General features: G+C 46.7%; 1 protein-coding gene across 6 annotated transcripts in view; it reads right to left on the bottom strand.

Annotated features, from left to right (window-relative positions):
* prdm10 (PR domain containing 10) overlaps nucleotides 1–8,187 on the bottom strand; it is a 317,111-nt gene extending 308,924 nt beyond the window's left edge. For 4 of the 6 annotated variants that reach the window (XM_038778556.1, XM_038778562.1, XM_038778560.1 and 1 more), the window contains exon 1: nucleotides 7,911–8,187. The gene's annotated coding sequence lies outside the window, so the exon portion shown is untranslated. The remainder of the gene's footprint in view (nucleotides 1–7,910) is intronic. The other 2 variants (XM_038778558.1, XM_038778561.1) reach the window with 2 other exon arrangements.
* Between the last annotated feature and the right edge of the window lie 9,063 nt (nucleotides 8,188–17,250).

Below are 17,250 nucleotides of genomic sequence, written 5' to 3'. Positions count from 1 at the left end.
ATAATCCCTCAAAATGTTCCTTCAAACCTCCAAAAGACTTAACACCTTTAACAACAGAAACACATCAGGTTAGAGACATTATTTTTATGAGTTTAAAATCACCCAAATGATTCAGAGATAGTCTTTCATGGCAGAGATAACGGCAGATCCAGCTCACTGCAAACACAGGCACACCCCAAGCTCTTTTCCTCAAAACTGAAACTAAAACACTGCAAAATGGCTGGGCTAAAAACCCAGCTCCACCCACTCTGACATCACTTCAGTAATATGAGCTGCTCCATTTCTTAAAGGTACGTTGCTTAAACATCCATTTCTTAAAAGGTATTGTCACATGACAATGCTCCTGCACCCCTTTTAGAATTTTACCCCTTATTTTATATTGTCCCTCCATATCCTTCCTGCTAAAAATGCTTCATCTCACACTTCTCTGCATTGGACTTCATCTGCCACCGTTCTGCCCACTCCACCAACTTGTCTCTATTCTTTTGAAGTTCTACATTGTCCTCTTCACAATTTACAATACTTCCAAGTTTTGTGTCCTCTGCAAACTTTGAAATTGTCCCCTGCACACATGGACCTAGATAATTAATATATAAATCAGGAAAGGCAAGGGCCCCAATACCGACCCCTGGGGAACACAATTACAAATCTTCCTCAGCCCAAAAATAGGCTCTGCTTCGTATTATTCAGCCACTTTTGTAACCATGTTGTTACTGTCCCTTTTATTCTATGAACTTTATCTTTCTCATAAATCTGTTTTGTGGCACTGTATCCTTGTGGATAGCACAATCGCTTCACAGCTCCAGGGTCCCAGGTTCGATTCCGGCTTGGGTCACTGTCTGTGCGGAGTCTGCACATCCTCCCCGTGTGTGCGTGGGTTTCCTCCGGGTGCCCCGGTTTCCTCCCACAGTCGAAAGATGTGCGGGTTAGGTGGATTGGCCATGATAAATTGCCCTCAGTGTCCAAAATTGCCCTTAGTGTTGGGTGAGGTTACTGGGTAATGGGGATAGGGTGGAGGTGTTGACCTTGGATAGGGGGCAGGGTGCTCTTTCCAAGAGCCGGTGCAGACTCGATGGGCCGAATGGCCTCCTTCTGCGCTGTAAATTCTATGTAATCTATGTATCGAATACCTTCTGAAAGTTAAAGTACACCACATGAAACATTATTACCCTCACCAACCCTTTCTGTTACCTCCTGAAAAAACTCCAACATGTTTGTTAAACGTGAGTTCCCCATTAGAAATCTATGCTGAGGGCGGCACGCGGTGCAGTGGTTAGAACTGGGACTACGGTGCTGAGGACCCCAGCTCATATCCCAGCCCTGGGTCACTGTCGGTGTCTGCGTCGGTTTCATCCCACAACCAAAGGTGTGCAGGTTATGTGGGTTGGCCACGCTAAATTGCCCCTTAATTGGGAAAAAAATAATTGGGTACTCTAAATTTAAAAATGAAATCTATGCTGGTTCTTCCTAATTAACCCACGTTTTCCTTGAGAGAATAATCACACCTGGATTCCGGATGGAGCAGGCTTAATGAGTCAAAGAAAAGAACAAAAAGTGCAGCAAAGGAACAGGCCCTGATCCCTCCAAGCCTGCATCAGCCATGCTGCCCATCTAACCTAAAACTTTCTACACTGGGCGTCACAGTAGCACAGTGGTTCGTAGCTGCTTCACAGCGCCAGGGTCCAAAGTTCGATTCCCGCTTGAATCACTGTCTGTTCAGAGTCTGCATGTTCTCCCTGTGTCTGCGTGGGTTTCCTCCGGGTGCTCCACTTCCTCTCAAAAGTCCCGAAAGATGTGCTTGTTAGGTGAATTGGACATTCTGAATTCTCCTTCTTTACCCGAACAGGCGCCGAAATGTGACTAGGGGGTTTCCACAGTAACTGCATTGCAGTGTTAATGTAAGCCTACTTGTGATAATAATAAAGATTATTACTTCTGGGGTCCATATCCCTCTATTCCCATCCTATTCATGCATTTGTCAAGATGCCCCTGAAATGTAACTATAGTACCTGCTTTCACCACCTCCTCCAGCAGCGAGTTCCAGCACCCATTATCCTCTGTGTAAAAACACTTCCCTCGCACATCTCCTCTGAACTTTGCCCCTCCCACCTTAAACCTATATCCCCCAGTAATTGACTCTTCCTCCCTGGGAAAAAGCTTCTGACTATCCACTCTGTCCATGCCACGCTTAATTTTGTAGACTTCTAGCGGGTCACCCCTCAACCTCCATCATTCCAGTGAGAATAAACAGAGTTTATCCAACCTCTCCTCATACCTAATGCCCTCCATACCTGGCAAAATCCTAGTAAACCTCTTCTGTACCTTCTCCAAAGCCGCCACATACTTTTGGTAGTGTGACGACCAGAATTGACACTATATTCCAAATGTAGCCCACGGTTCAATATTTGGATTTGTTTATAGTCACATGTACCGAGGTCCATTGAATACTATATTCCAAGTGTGGCCTAAGGTTCAATATTTGGATTTGTTTATTATCACGTGTACCAAGGTACAGTGAAAAGTATTTTTCTGCCAACAGCTTAAACAGATCATTTAGTGCATGAAAAAAAGAAAAAAAAGAAAATACATAATAGGGCAACACAAGGTCCACAATGTAAATAGATAGACACCGGCATCGGATTGAAGCATACCGGAGTGTAGTATCAATCAGGTCAGATCAGATGTATATTAATACATCTGCATTTTCTCATCCTTGTCAATTCAAGGCATGTTACTGGTCACATTGATGCGAAGCAATTTAGCCTTGTTTTCTCAAAGTAGCTGCAATTTCAAGTTTTAGACCTGACAAATTTGCTGGATCCACCATTCTCCAGTAAGATCTATGATTCTAAAATCTGTGGTGATGATAGAGAATACTGTCTTAAGACTTGGTGGTTCTTCAGGCACTGCTGCTTTCTGGAAATTTGCATTGTTAAAGTAATTCCACTGCATTGAAAGGTTTCCAGCCTGACATTTCCAACTAACCATATTGCCTTTTATATCTGCAACTTTCATTTTGATTTTTTTAAAATCTCATTCTCCCAGACAAGGCATGGATACATTTATCTGAATTCTTTTTCCCTTGAAAACGCATTGTCCTGGAACCTGAATAGGCCTGGTCATGGTCTTGAATCAGTTCCCATCAAATTGAAACATAGAATAGATACAGCACAAGAGAAGACCATTCAACATGCCCTCTGAAAGGTCTGACACCTTGTTTCATTAACCAATTCACCTGTCTGAGATCAATCGGATTATATGGATCAACAGAAAACTCTGCATTGCTAAGTAAAGATGGCCCAGTGAAATCCTTCAAACTGCACCTATTACCTCTTGCTACCAATCATGAGATTCAATTTTCCATTTAAGAAATCGAGACATCATCCTGATCATCAGGCCAGAGCAATCTCCAGCTGAATGAAACCGGTATTCACTTCCAATTAAAATTTTTGAAAAATATTTTATTGAGGTATAAACACACACACACCACACACATCAAACTCAACCAAAAAACAAAACAAGCAGACAGGGCTGCAAATAACCAAAACAATTAAATACCTAACACCCCACCATCCCACCCCCAAACTCCCCTACCTCCTTTTTCAGCTTGTGCATTCACTTCCAATTACTAATCCAATATAATATAAAATAAATCACAAGCCTAAACTCCTGTCTGAGGTGTACCCTTGGAACAGCGTTCACATCAAGAAACCTCCAAAAGTTCAACGGCCATATACACTTGTCGAAGAATATACTTTCTTAAACTCAATTTTTAAAAATTATGACGTGATGCTCTGTGGAAAGGATTGCATAGTCACCAATTGCAGACAGATGTGGCAGATTTCCCTGATGTCTCCTTGCTAAAAGGAATTAAATATAATTCTCAGGGCTAATGGAATCAAGGGAATTGGAGGGGGGGGGGGGGGGGGGGAGAGGAAATCAGGTTATTGAACTTGATGCTCAGCCATGATCTAAAGTAATGGTGGAGAAGGCTTGAAGGGCCGAATGGCCCACTCCTGCTTCTATTTCCATGTGTTTCTATGTAAATGGAGATGAACAACACAGAGCAACAGTTTCAATCCACAATCGATATTAACTCACTCTAGCAGTTAGAATAACATCAGGCTCCCCGAGAGTGGGAAGGCACAACATCACCCTGATCAATATCCAGTGATGACTCACAGCAAATGCATATTTGGCTATCATTCGAGTTAGCTCAAAGTGAGGTGGTTCATGGTACATGGAGTCTGACAGTTTGAGGCACTTGTTTCACAAATGCTCACAAAGCTTCTTGGCAATTTCTTTACCCCACAGCAATCAGCAACTGAGTGTAAAACTCTACAGCACACTGCATTGTGCAGATCAGCAAGGTATTACATACATTTGCCATAAATGGAAAAACAGAAAAACTTAGACACGCAAGAATCCATCAAAACAATGATGACAAAGTCTCATCTCCAAACCACAAAGTTATGATTTCTATCTCAACGACAATGTCAACTTCTGCAGCATCTTCAACAGAGTAAAAGGTCAGCTGCATTACCAAACCATATCTGACAATATGGGACAAAAGAATAAAAGGTAGGTCAAAGAGGCAGATTTTAAGGAGCATCTTAAAAGTGGAAATAGGGAGGTTTAGGGAAAGAATTCCAGAGTTTGGTGTTGAGGCAGCTGAAGGTCTGGCTGCCAAGACTGGAGTGATTAAAAGTAATGATGCGCAAGAGACTGTAAGTGGAGTAGCAAAGATCTTAGACAGTTGTCGGGTATTCATAAAATCACGAATGTACAGGTGGGTCGACATGGACCCTCTGAAAGAGCACTCTACCTGGGCCCAAGCCCCCGCCTTATCACTGTAACCCTGGACATTGTTGGAAATTGGGAGGAAACAGGAGTGCCCAGAGGAAACCCACGTAGTCAGTGAGAGAAGATACAAACTCCACATAGACAGTCACCCATGGTCAGAATCAAACCCAGATTCCTGGCACTGTGAGGCTGCAGTGCTAACCACTGTGCCACCGTTAGGACTGAGAGATAGGGATGGTAAGGTCATGGAGATTAGAAAACAGGGATGAGAGTTTCAAAATTAAGGCTTTGCTTGACCAGGAAAACAAGGGCGAGAGGTGAAGGAGAGTTGGTGTGTTTGGCTACAGGGGAAAAGCTTTGGATTAATTCATTTATGGAGCATGCAAGACTGTCAGGAATCCATTGGAATGGTCAAGTCTAGCAGTAACAGAGGCACGTATGACAGTTTCACAGCAGAAAAGCTGAGGCCGGTGTAGAGCCTTGACAATGTTATGGAAGTGGAATTAGACCTTCTTGTTAATGCAACAGGTTGAAAGGTCATCACAGGGTTGTACATAACTCCAAAGTTGCAAACGGTCTGATTCAGTATCAGACACTTGCCAGTGAGAGTGACATGTGAAGTTTGTAGCAGCAGATACCAGGGACCACACCACCTGGTTCCCCTCCCACCTTGACTTGGAAATATATCGCCATTCTTTCACGGTCGCTGGGTCAAAATTCTGGAATACCTCCCGAACAGCACCCTGGGTGTACCTACTACACCTCGAACTACAGTGGTTCAAGAAGGCAGCTCATCGCCACCTTCTGAAGGGCAAATGGGGACGGGTAATAAATACTGGCCTCACCAGCGATGCCCACATCCTGTAAATGAATTAATAAAACAAGGAAAATAATTGCAATATTCCCAATATTTAGTTGAAGGAAATTTCTGGATGTCAGACAAGCATACTGATAACTTAAAAAAGGTGGCAAGTCTTCAGCAGACATGAGAAACATAAATTCACCGTGTAGACAAGAAACTGGGGGCTTTGTTGACTCGAGTTTACAATGGCATTTTGCACTTCACTCCCTGTGCACAACCCAATTCCTCACCAACATCATTATCTGAGCTCCTCTGAGCATCATTATCTCACTATCATCAGTCCCACACTCTCGCTTTCTTACTCATACTCCAGTCACATCTTCGTCAGTGCTCCAGCCCCATCTCTTCCCACTTTCCTACCCAAGCTCATTATTCTCTCCCCCTACTGAATGGGGAATCACACACTATCGTTCATCCCTTTGCTCCACTCACAATCCCCACCCAACTGCTGTGAACAGCTTTGGTCCTCTATACAAGGAAAGATATACGAGCTTTAACAAAGGGTCATCTGGACTCAAAACGTTAGCTCTTTTATCTCCCAACAGATGCTGCCAGATCTGCTGAGATTTTCCAGCATTTTCTTTTGGAAAAATATACTGGCATTGGAGGCAGTCCAGAGAAGATTCAGTAGCTTGATCCAGGGTACGGAAAGATTTTCGACTAAGGAGAGATTAAGAAGGTTGGGGCTGTAGTCATTGGAGTTTAGAAAAGTGAGAGATGATCTTACTGAGACATATAGGATTCTCTGGGGGCTTGACAGTGTAGATGTGAGAGGAGGTTTCCTCTTGTGGGAGAGTCCAGGGACAGAGAGCGTGGTCTCAGAGTAAAAGCAAATTACTGCGGATGCTAGAATCTGAAACGAAAGAGAAAATGCTGGAAAATCTCAGCAGGTCTGGCACCATCTGGAGGGAGAGAAAACAGCAAACGTTTCTAGTCCGATGACTCTTTGTCAAAGTAATCTCAGAGTAAGTGGTCGCCTATTTAAGACCGAGATGAGGAGGAATTTCTTCTCTCAGAGGGTAGTGAATCTGCGGAATTCTTTCAGAGAGCTCTAGAGCCTGGCTCTTTAAGTATATTCAAGGCTGAGAAAGATTTATAATCAGTACAGGAATCAAGGATTCTGGGGATAATGTGGGAAAGTGGAGTTGTGGATTGTATCAGATCAGTCATGATCTCACTGAAACCCCACAAATTCGAGGCTAATCAGCCTATCGCATCTGAATGGACCCTCTGCTAGAGCACACTGCCTAGGTCTGCTACCCAACAACCACATGCCTTGATCATGGCCAATCCACCAAACCTGCCCATCTCTGGAATGTGGGAAGAAACCTGAGCACTTGGAGGAAACCCATGCAGATACAGGGAGAACGTGTAAACTCCACACAGTCACCCAATTCCACGAACCTGGGTCCCTGGTGCTGAGGCAGCAATGCCAACACAAATAGCAGAGAATTTGATGGGCTGAATGGCTGACTTCTGCTACTACTTCCTATGGTCTTCAATCCAAACTTCCCTCATTTCCACCCTGAACCCCTTACCCAATCCCCCCCCCCCCCCCCATTGATCACTAAACCCATCACTCAATTCTCTAATTCCCATTGGATCCCCCTCCCCCGCTTGATCCCCTCATCGATTCCCTAACCCCCCCCCCAAAAATCCTCTTGTTGGATCTCCGATCCAATCACTGGATCCCCTGACTGGATCTCCTCCCCCCGCCCAGCGGTCAGGGACGGACTAATCCACCTCCCGCTGCCGGCGGGGACTCAGGAAAGAGCCGAGGCCGCCATAGCGGGGACAGGCCCAGAGGCCGACCTGTGCGGGCTGAGGGTTTGGACCGCGGCTGGGGGCGCGGTGCCCTGGCGCCGGGCTAGCGGCGGCTGTGGGCTGAGAGCCCGGGGTGGCGGCTCCCCCCCACCCCCGCCCTGACCCGGAGGTGCAGTGATCCAGCCCGAGCCGGACCGTACCACCGGCGGCCCGGGCGGGGAGCGAGCGGGGCCGGGCCGCGGGGGAGGGGACAGCGGGCCCGGGAAACAGGAGGGCGGGCGGCCGGCTCCCCGGGCCCGTTCAGCGGACACCCCGCCATCCCGGCCGCCTCCCCCGCCCCCCAGACCCCGGGCGGGGATGGGCCGCAGCCGCCGCCATTTTGGGAGCGACTAAGAGGCTGAGAGTGTGGGAAGGAGGGAGAGAGACAAGACGGGGAGCCCGGCTCCGCTCACCGCCTCCGGGGACCGCCGCCTGCACTTACCACCACTCACTGTCTCCCGATAAACTGCCACCAAGTCCCGCACTCACTCACAGCGCCCGGGCCGCCAGTAAATAGCGGCCGGTGCTCACCTCAGAACGGAGAATGGAGCAGCGCCGCCCGTATTAGCATAAAGAGGCCCGCCCGCCTCAACCTGTCATTGGCTCAGGATAGACAGAGTGAGAGACAACACAGAGGGAGAGAGACAGATAGAGAAAAGAGGGAGAGAGATGAAGAAAACAGGGACAGAGACAACAGAGGGAAAAAAACAGGGAGCGAGATAGATAACAGAAAGAGTCACAACAGAGAGGGAGATAGGCAGATAGAGAAAACAGGAAGAGAGAGACAACAGAGGGAGAGAGACAGAGAAAATAGGGGGAGAGATAGACAACAGAGAGGGAGAGACAACAAGGAGAGAGTCACAACAGCGGGAGAGAGACAACCGAGAGGGAGAGAGACAGAGAAAACAGAGAGAGATAGACAACAGAGGGAGAGATAACAGAGGGAGAGAGACAGATAGAGAAAAGAGGGAGAGAGATGAAGAAAACAGGGACAGAGACAACAGAGGGAAAGAAACAGGGAGCGAGATAGATAACAGAAAGAGTCACAACGGAGAGGGAGATAGGCAGATAGAGGAAACAGGAAGAGAGACAACAGAGGGAGAGAGACAGAGAAAATAGGGAGAGAGATAGACAACAGAGAGGGAGAGACAACAAGGAGAGAGTCACAACAGCGGGAGAGAGACAACCGAGAGGGCGAGAGATAGAGAAAACAGGGGGAGAGAGACAACAGAGAGGGAGAGAGACAGAGAAAACAGAGACAGACAACAGAGGGAGAGACAGAGAGGGAGAGATAACAGAGGGAGAGACAACAGAGAGGGAGAGAGACAACAGAGAGGGAGAGAGACAACAGAGAGGGAGAGGCACAGATAGGGACAACATGGAGATAGAGATAGAAACGGAGAGGGAGAGTTTGACAACAGAGAGAGATAGAGAACAGGGAGAAAGATTCAGAACAGAGAGAGATAGACAACGCTGACAGACAACAGAGGGAGGGTGGTAGAGGCAACGGAGAGACAAGAGTCAACATAGATAGAGACTGCACAGAGAGAGTCAACAGATACAGTCAACAAAGATGGATAGACCCAAAAAAAACCTCAATAAAATTGTTTGTTAAAAAAAACAAAGGTACGGACAGCAGAGAGAGTCATCAGATAGAAAGACGAGAGAACGAGTGACAACAGGATAAGACAGACAACAACGAGAATGAACAGATAGGGAGAGAGGACAATAGAGAGACAGCAGAGGGAGGGATAGATAGATAGAAAAAGCAATAGAGCTAGAGAGATAACAGACAAAATGAGAGACAGACAGAGAGAAAGACAGACAACAGAAAGAGAACGGAGCGAGAGACAACAAAGCGAGTGACAACAGAGAGAGAGAGAGACAACGGAGATAGGGAAACAACAGCGAGGGAGAGAGGACAATATAGAGACAATGCAGAGAGAGATAAACAACACAGGCATATAGAGTCAACCGTGATAGAGAGACAACGGAGACGTACAACAGACAATTAGACAGACGAGTCAGGCAACAAGACAGATGGATAGATAGAACGCAGAGAGAGGTAGAGAACACAGAGATAGAGAGACAATGCAGAGAGAAGTAGATAGACAATGAGAGACAACAGTCAACAAAGAGAGTGTCAACAGAGATAGATAGAGACAGCACAGAGGGAGACAATAGGGATAGAGAGTCAACAGAGATAGCTAGGTAGAGTCAAAAGAGAACGAGCGGGTGACGAGGGAGCGGGTGATGAGTGCGGGTGACTACTGAGTGGGTGACGAGAGAACGACAGAGCGACAGACAACAGAGAGAAAAATAGAGAACAGAGAGACAACAGAGAGAGAAAGAAAACAGACAGGGAGAGAGGACAATAGAGATATAACAGAGCGACAGAAAGACAACAGATAGCGAGACAGTGAGCAATAGAGATAGTTTTACTTGGATTTTGTTTTTGAATTGGAACAGTTAAGGGGAAATTCATTCAGGGTTATACATAGATTACTGTAACTGTGTGGGATCTTTGTGTTTGTAGTTGATAAAAATTCTTACTGTGTCTGTTTGTACAAATGTTAACAAAATTGTAGAATAAAACTTTTTTTGATTAAAAGCGCCTATGAATTCTGTTGAATAAAACCTGAGAGGCAGGTTCTTGTGCTCATTGTAACCAAAATCAATAAACAGTTGTTGGTCAGGTGAACTCCATGATATACTTCGGAGTTTTCTAAACCCTGGCCCATAACAAGAGAGAGACAACAGAGAGAGAGAGCGAACAGATAAGGATTGAGGACAATAGAGAAACGAGAGAGGGAGATTGAGAACAGTCAGAAAAATAGATAGACAACAGAGAGTGAGAGATAGGTAGAAAGAGATAACAATGAGACAACAGATGGAGAGACAATAGAGATAGCTATGAAGAAAGGTTGAGTAGATTAGGATTGTTTTCGTTGAAAAGACGGAGGTCGAGGGGGACCTGATTGAGGTCTACAAAATTATAAGAGGTATGGACAGGGTGGATAGCAACAAGCTTTTTCCAAGAGTGGGGGTGTCAATTACAAAGGGTCATGATTTCAAGGTGAGAGGGGAAAAGTTTAAGGGAGATGTGCGTGGAAAGTTTTTTACGCAGAGGGTGGTGGGTGCCTGGAACGCTTTGCCAGCAGAGGTGGTGGAGGCGGGCACGATAGCATCATTTAAGGTGCATCTGGACAGATATATGAACGGGCGGGGAACAGAGGGAAGTAAATCCTTGGAAAATAGGCAACAGGTTTAGATAAAGGATCTGGATCGGCGCAGGCTGGGAGGGCCGAAGGGCCTGTTCCTGTGCTGTAATTTTCTTTGTTCTTTGTTCTTGGAACAGAGATGGAGAGACAACAGAAACAACAAAGAGAGAGTGAGCAGAGAGAGAGAGAGACAACAGAGTGAGAGACAACAAAGCAAGAGACAACAGAGAGAGATGGACAGATAGGCAACAGAGAGATGGAGGGACAACAGAAAGAGAGACAACAGAAAGAGAGAAACAGGCAACAGACAAAGACAACAGAGAGAGAGAGATATGAGAGAAACAACAGAGAGAGAGAGACAAGAGAGAACAGAAAGAGAGAGACAACAGAGTGAGAGACAACAGAAAGAGAGAGACAGACAACAGACAGAGACAACAGAGAGAGAGAGATACGAGAGAGAAACAACAGAGAGGGAGACAAGAGAGAACAGAAAGAGAGAGAGACAACAGAAAGACTGACAAAAGAGAGAGACAGACAAAAAAGACAACTAAGAGAGAGGAAACGACAGGGAGAGAAATATGATACAGAGAGATGATAGAGAGTCAACATAGAGAGACAACAGAAAGACTGACAACAGAGAGAGACAACAGAGAGACTGACAACAGAAAGACTGACAGCAGAGAGAGATAGACAAAAGCGAGAGACAACTAAAGAGGGAAACGACAGTGAGAGAAATATGACAGAGAGACAAGAGAGAGACAAGTGAGAGAGAGACTACAGAGAGAGAACGTCAGCAGAGAGAGGACAGAGACAACTGAGAAAGAGGGAGAAAGCAAGAGAGAGAGAGAATGAGAGACGTCAGAGAGAGAAACAACAGAGATACAAAAGACAGAGAGAGACAGACAACAGAGAGTGACAAGACAACAGAGAGGAGACAGAGAGAGACAACAGAGAAGTAGACAACAGAGGTAGAGGGACAACAGAGAGAAAGACAACAGAGAGAGAGATGCAGATGGCAGGGAGCGATAAATTGAGAGACAGATGGAGCGATATAGACAACAAAGAGAGAGAGTGACGACAAAGTGACAATAGCGAGAGAGAGAGAGAGAGACTGAGTGGGAGATAATTGAGAGAACAGAGAGAGATATAGAGACACAACAGATAGAGAACAGAGAGAGATAGAGACAACAAAGATAGAGCGAGATATACAACAGAGGGAGATTGAGAGAAAACAAAGATGGAGAGGCTACAGAGAGAGATGGAGAGAACAAAGAGAGATAGACAACAGAGAGACAAAAGGAAGAGATAGATCGATGGAGATAGAGAGATAACAGAAGGCGAGATAGAGTGATGCGGAGTTTGTGCATTCTTCCCGTGTCTACGTGGGTATCACCCCCAAAGATATGCAGGATAGGTGGATTGGCCACGCTAAATTGGCCCTTAATTGAGAAACAAAGAATTGGGTACTTTCAATATATTTAAAACAAAAAGCTGGAGAGACAACAAAGGGAGAGATAGAGAAAACAGAGTGAGAGTGCGAGCAACAACAGAGAGAGTTAAAGAGCGACAACAGATAGAGAGAGAAGCAACAGAGAGGGAGATAACTGGGAGGGAGAGAGTGAGAGACACAATGAGAGAAGCAACAGAAACAACAGAGAGTGAGGGAGACAACAGACAGAGAAATAAAGAGAGTGAGTGACAACAGAGAGATAGCAAGAGAACAGAGGGAGAGATAGAGAGACAGCAGAGAGCGAGAGATAGAGAGAACAGAGAGGGAGAAAGGCTGGCATGGTGGCACAATAGTTATCACTTCTGCCTCACAGCACAAGGGGCCCGGATTCCAATCCGGCCTTGGGTCACTGTCAGCGTGGAGTTTGTACGTTCTCTCCATGTCTGCGTGGATTTCCTCTGGGTTTTCTCCCAGTCAAAAAATGTGCGTCTAGGTGGGTTGTGCAAAATGAAATTGTCCCTTAGTGTTCAGGGACATGCAAGTTAGGTTATGAGCATAGGTCAGGGTGGACGTGAGAGTGGACACAGATTTTTTTTGTAAATATTTTTATTAAAGTTTGCATTTTTAGACTGTAGAAGAAATGGTGAAACGGTTATAACTTATAATTTACACATTGTTCCCTTTCGGTCCACCCCTCCTTTGTCCCCCTCCCCTTCCCCCTCCGCTTTTCTGCTGTCTTCGGTTCCTATCCTTGGCCCTTCCCTTCACCATAGCTGGTTTGTTCTGGCATTTGTTTTACTCTTATAGCATTGTGAGGGGCCCTCTGGTCCCCATGTCAGTGTTTCCTTGGGCTTCTCCACCCCCCCCCCCCTCCCCCACCCCGTTTCCCACTCCTCCTTGTTCCTGTCTGCTTCTGTGGTCCTGATGGTTACCATTCACACACCCCATCCCCCTCCCACCCCGTTCTATCCATTGTTGGCTTTGAACAGGTCTTGGAACGTTTTGTGGAAACTTTCTTCCGACCCTCAGATGGTGTATTTGCTCTTCAGAAGAAGTCCGACAGGTCTGTCAGCCAGTCTGCAGCTGTGGGTGGTGCTGCTGACCGCCAGCCGACCAGGATTCTCTGCCGGGCGATTATGGAAACAAACGCAAGGGCGTCGGCCCTCTTCCCCATATGAAGTTTTGGCTGGCCCGATACCCTGAAGACCCTATGCTAAATTGCCAATAGTTAGGGAGGTTACGGGGCTATGAGTGTGGCATTGGGCCTTTCACCACAGGGCCTAAATGGGGTGCTCTGTCGGAGCTAGGGCTGGTACAGACTTGATGGGCCGAATGGCCTCCTTCTGCAGTGTAGGGATTCTATGATTCTATAACCCTGTCCCCAGTCCAAACTGCGCCAGTACCTAAATGTTCTTCCACTCGACTGTCAAAGGCCTTTCCTGCGTCCAGGGAGACGATAACCTCTGGTGCTCTATCCCCGGCTGGGGTCAGTATCACATTCAGCAGCCGCCTGATGTTCACAGTTAACTGTCTATCCTTGACAAAGCCTGTCTGATCCTCTGCGACTACCTCTGGTCCACAGTTCTCCAGTCTTCTGGCCAGGACATTTGCGAGTATTTTTGCATCCACATTGAGCAGCGAAATGGGTCTGTATGATCCATATTCCCTCGTGTCTTCGTCTTTTTTGGGTACCCTGTGGTGGCCTGTGTTAGCGTGGAGGTAGGGTGCCCCTCGCTAGCATGTCTGTGAACATCTCCTGCAAGTGCTGGGTGAGAGCTGCTGCAAATCTTTTGTAGAAATCCGCTAGATCCCGACGCATTTCCCACCTGCATGGAGTTGATGCTCTCCATGACCTCTCCCAGTTGTATTGGTGCTTCCAGTTCCTCCCCATCTGTCGTCCCCCACAACTGGCATGTCCAGTCCATTCAGGAACCGTTACATTCCCAAGTCCCCGTCGGGGGCTCAGAGGTGTACAGCCCTTGGGAGAAGGCCTTAAATGCTTTGTTGACCTTTTTTCGTTTGGCTACCAGGCCACCTCTGCTATGCTGATGAGCCAGCAGGCGGCTAGCCTTTTCTGTGTTTATAACATCAGAGGCAGCATGGTAGCATAGTGGTTAGCACAATTGCTTCACAGCTCCAGGGTCCCAGGTTCGATTCCCGCTGGGTCACGATCTGTGCGGAGTCTGCACGTTCTCCCCGTGTCTGCGTGGGTTTCCTCCGGGTGCTCCGGTTTCCTCCCACAGTCCAAAGATGTGCGGGTTAGGTGGATTGGCCATGCTAAATTGCCCTTAGTGTCCTAAAAGGTTAAGTGGGGGTTGCTGGATTACGGTAGAAACGTGGGCTTGAGTAGGGTGCTCTTTGCTCGGCACCACATCGAGGGCCGAAGGGCCTGTTCTGTGATGTACTATGTTCTATGTCTGGTGGAGTTGGTGCACTGCCTTCATGGTGGTAGCAGGTTATTTCCTCTCTGCCAGACACTCTCCGGTCAGGGCCTCGTAGTACCTTCTAGCCGCCCTCTCTTCCCCGTCTCTACGTGTCTTGTAGGCTATAATTTCTCCCCAAATCACTGCCTTCATTACCTCCCAGAACATGGAAGGTGAGACTTCCCCATTCTGGTTATTCGTAATAACTCGCTGTAGCCATGTAAAATGACCACCTGCAAAGGACCATGGGAATTGTGTTCAATTTGGGACACAGACAGGTACACAGCCTCTGTGTATTGCACAAAAAAAACAGACTTGGCTGAACCTTGTATCCACTAAGAGTTGAGCACCATTTCCCCCAGGACAATAGAGTTTGAATCAAGGAGTTACAAAAGTAGCAGACTAACCGGCGCCACCCCCCCATTATTTGGAAAGGCCTACGTGCCTGGGACAATGATAGCCGGGACCCGCCCAGCTATTGAGGTATCCGCCCCCTAATTGGCTGAGATTGATGAGGGTGATTGAAAACCCTATCGTTCCATTGGACCCAGAGCAAGGACCCGCCCAAAAGGGCGCGAAAGAGACGAAGGATAAAAAGCCCTGAACACTAGAGGTCTGTCTCTTTTGGGACCAGCCTGCGCACGACAAACTGCAGCAAAACAACCAAGTTCAAGGACCCGCAACCATTCCTGAAGGATGAGCGCAGCTGAGACGAACCCAACCACTGCATACCGACCACGTGGACCCGGATAAAGGCCTTAACTCACACAGTGCCGGTCACTCGAGGTGTAGTTTAGTACGGAACTGCGTGTATTATTGCAGAGAAATACAAGTCTTGTGTTATTAATAAACTGTGTTTTTGAGCTAACATATTGGTTGTGTGGTCATTTGGTCGATATAAGAAACAGCTTGTGGTTCACCCCAAAGTAAAGAAAGCAACATTTAATGCCGATTCTGATGGAGTCTCGATCAGAAGTGGCTCTGTTACTCCGAGGGATCCCACAACTTTGAATTAAATTGGGGAAAGAGAACGAACCACAAGAGTAAGTTTCATATCGACCAAATAACCGAATTTTGGAAGTGTGCACTAACCGCATGTGTTATTAACAGGGAAGGGTAAGATAAACTCGTCAGACTTGCATGCAAATCTAGAGGGATTGTGAACCGGAATATAGCCGTAAGCCGTACCCATTGTTTGATTGACTCCTTATTCCCCCTGTTTCAAAATAAAAGTAGAGAAGAGATGGCAGCGCAGATGATAGAGAAGTTGATGAACCCACAACAGCAATCCGAGGTTACAGTAGCTGATAAATCAGAGCAGTGCCCCATATGGGAGGATGTGTTGAACATAGAACATTACAGCGCAGTACAGGCCCTTCGGACCTCAATGTTGCGCCGACCTGTGAAACCCCTCTAAAGCCCATCTACACTATTCCCTTATGGGCCGTATGCCTATCCAATGACCATTTGAATGCGTTTAGTGTTGGCGAGTCCACTACTGTTGCAGGCAGGGCATTCCATGCCCTTACTACTCTCTGAGTAAAGAACCTACCTCTGACATCTGTCCTATATCTATCGCCCCTCAATTTAAAGCTATGTCCCCACGTGCTGGACATCACCATCCGAGGAAAAAGGCACTCAATGTCCACCATATCTAATCCCCTGATCATCTTTTATGCCTCAATTAAGTCACCTCTTAACCTTCTTCTCTCTAACAAAAACAGCCTCAAGTCCCTCAGCCTTTCCTCGTAAGATCTTCCCTCCATACCAGGCTTGTAAATCTCCTCTGTACCCTTTCCAATGCTTCCACATCCTTCCTATAATGCACGCAATACTTCAAATGCGGCCACACCAGAGTTTTGTGCAACTGCAACATGACCTCAGGGCTCCGAAACTCACTTCCTCTACCAATAAAAGCTAACACACCGTACGCCTTCTTAACAACCCTCTCAACCTGGGTGGAACTTTCAGGGATCTATGGACATGGACATCGAGATCTCTCTGCTCATCCACACTACCAAGAATCTTACCATTAGCCCAGTACTCTGTCTTCCTGTTATTCCTTCCAAAATGAATTACCTCACTTTTCTACATTAAACTCCATTTGCCACCTGTCAGCCCAGCTCTGCAGGTTATCTATGTCCCTCTGTAACTTGTAACATCCTTCTGCAGTGTCCACAACTCCACCGACTTTAGTGTCATCTGCAAGTTTACTCACCCATCCTTCTACGCCCTCCTCCAGGTCATGAGAAAGTATTTAAAGGGGAAAGGATGGCCCCTTTGGTCGAATCTTTGTGCAAACACCAAGACAGGTCCAGGAAAGATAGGGCAGACTTGGTGGGAGAATCTTTGTGAGATATATAAGAAAAACGCAACAAAGTTTAGAAAGCCAATACAATAATGTGCTGCTTGGCACAGTTGCAAGGCACCAAGGAGGTCGTCGAGACGCTTCGCAGACAGTTAGCAGATAAGGAAGAAGAGAATGAGGGAAACAGTAAAGAAAGTGAGAACATTATTGAGGAACTCCAGGAGAAGTTAGCCGCTAAAGACAGGGAAATCTCCGATGTTAAACACGCCCACCAGTCTTGCATAGTACACCTCAGCAGCTTTCAGACCCAGTACGACAAGGCCTATCAAGACACACAGCGCGCAGTCTTGATAAGAGAGGAGACTGAACACCAGGTCACC

Source organism: Scyliorhinus canicula, chromosome 19 (genome assembly GCF_902713615.1).
Source record: "Scyliorhinus canicula chromosome 19, sScyCan1.1, whole genome shotgun sequence".
NCBI classification, from domain to species: Eukaryota; Metazoa; Chordata; class Chondrichthyes; order Carcharhiniformes; family Scyliorhinidae; genus Scyliorhinus; species Scyliorhinus canicula.
This window is presented reverse-complemented; position numbering and strand designations above follow the sequence as displayed.